Source organism: Trachymyrmex cornetzi, unplaced genomic scaffold (assembly GCF_001594075.2).
Source record: "Trachymyrmex cornetzi isolate Tcor2-1 unplaced genomic scaffold, Tcor1.1 scaffold909, whole genome shotgun sequence".
Taxonomy (NCBI): domain Eukaryota; kingdom Metazoa; phylum Arthropoda; class Insecta; order Hymenoptera; family Formicidae; genus Trachymyrmex; species Trachymyrmex cornetzi.
Genome location: NW_017300255.1, coordinates 73,594 through 75,842, shown reverse-complemented (window position 1 = coordinate 75,842; position 2,249 = coordinate 73,594).

The window sequence follows — 2,249 nt, the reverse complement described above, 5'->3', positions numbered from 1 at the left end:
TAACTAAGTATGGGATATTTTGAATCTATGGCACATTCACTTTGTTTGTATGTGTATTCAATACACATTATTATATTGTTCGTAGAATTTTATATTTACACGCGTTTGCTAATTCCTTATAATATATATATGAATTTTGATAAATATTCAATTTCCCATTTTTCAACATATACCTATACCTTATTATTACAAAAACGAGTATATAAATATTTTGGAATAATCGAAATTATTTGTATATAAGTCCGTCATATTGAACCTGGTATATCGAACTTTGTCATTGTAACATCTAATTAGATTACAGCAACTCAAAAAATCCTGTAGATTATCTATTTCAGGCAAACATTCTTGCACTTATGTCGGCCATATTGAATCCGCCATATTGAATTTCGAAATTATCAGTTCAGATTCAAATTCAGCGAAAACCTTTAGAGACCAAGTTTCATTTCATTACAACAAAAATTCGCTTAAGAATTCAATTATGACCCGTCTTTTGCTCATCCAGCTCACTATGCCGTTGAGTTCATATCGAATTTCATCATACATAAATGCCACGCAATTATTTACAAGCGTCGTTGGCGTCTGATCGTTTTTCTTTTTCACCGTCAATCTTCCTTCGACGTAAAGAAAACTTTCGCACGGTAACGTGTACAAATCCTGTTGCTGTATGGGTATTGTTATTTCATCGCTGTACCCGAACGTTGTATTGGCGAACGGGTTGTACGTGTGAGTCTCGATCTTGACGATGCGATCATCAAAGATCGGCTCATCGGTAATATTCAAGATATCAATCATCTCAAAAGTTGCGCACCGCGAATCCCAAAGATTGTAAAAATTTAACGTTCGACGCGTTAAGCTTCTTCTTGCTGATGCAACCGGATGAGCGAATGTTATCGAGCTGTGACGTCACCGGCCTTGTAAAGAATTCGTTATCTCTCTTCGTGCGCTCCGCTCCGTTCAATACGAGCATTTCACGCTCCCGTTATAGACGGGGAGGCCGAGAGGCTAAATGTGGATTTACTCGAGCATCGTGGGGACCTATTGGATTGTGAAGATTAGATGCTAAAAAGAAAAAAAGGTTATATGATTGTTCGGAATTAGAGCGTTAATTCGTGCGGTCGTCGAGATCGCTCGAGAAACTTCTTTGCTTCGAATCTTTGTTGATTCGACTTTCGAGCAAATGCTCGACGTCGAGAGCGAGTGTTTGTGTGCCGATGACGACGGGAGTCTTTCGACACAGAAAAAGGGCCCTCGTCGTACTTGGTGTGTTACCCCCTGATTCGTCGCTCGTTGCTGGGCCGATGTTATCGGCGAATCGCGTTATCGCTTCCCAAATCAAAGCCGCGAGCCGTTCGAGTTCGCGCGACGAAAGTCAGTACGAATCTGGAGAGCGACGGGTCGAGAGGGCTCCGTCCAAGCGAACCCGGCGCAAAAATAAATCGTCTTAATTGTCGTTAACGGGGGAACCAGATCGAAGGCTCCCGCCGCCGGCAACAAAGTGGTCCTTCGAGCCGGATCTCAGTGAAAACCGGATACGCGACTCTCCGTTCGTGCTCATCAAGCGGGCGCACAAAGTGCTCCGCCGCATCGGAAAGGTAACGGACGTCGCAACTCGCGTCCGTCGGTGCGTCGAGTCCCGCGCCGAAGCCTTACAAACTTCGCTCGCGGAAGGTGACACTCGCGAAATCCGCTGCTACACGCGTTTCGCGGAGTGAAATTATCGTGCTACTCGCGGACGCGCCTTACGCTCCGTCGAGCCAGTGACTCACGCGGACGCGGCTCCACGCGTTTCGCGTAGTGAAATTATCGTGCTACTCGCGGACGCGCCTTACGCTCCGTCGAGCCAGTGACTCACGCGGACGCGGCTCCACGCGTTTCGCGTAGTGAAATTATCGTGCTACTCGCGGACGCGCCTTACGCTCCGTCGAGCCAGTGACTCACGCGGACGCGGCTCCACGCGTTTCGCGTAGTGAAATTATCGTGCTACTCGCGGACGCGCCTTACGCTCCGTCGAGCCAGTGACTCACGCGGACGCGGCTCCACGCGTTTCGCGTAGTGAAATTATCGTGCTACTCGCGGACGCTCCTTGCGCTCCGTCGAGCTAGTGACTCGCTAACGCGGCTACTCGCGTCTCGCTCGTGCATTGACTCTTGCGGAAAACGCGATTTGCGTTCCGCCCGTAACATTGACTTTCGTCGATGCGACGAGCTCCTCGTTTCGAAAAATAATTCGCGAATGCCGCTACGAGCACC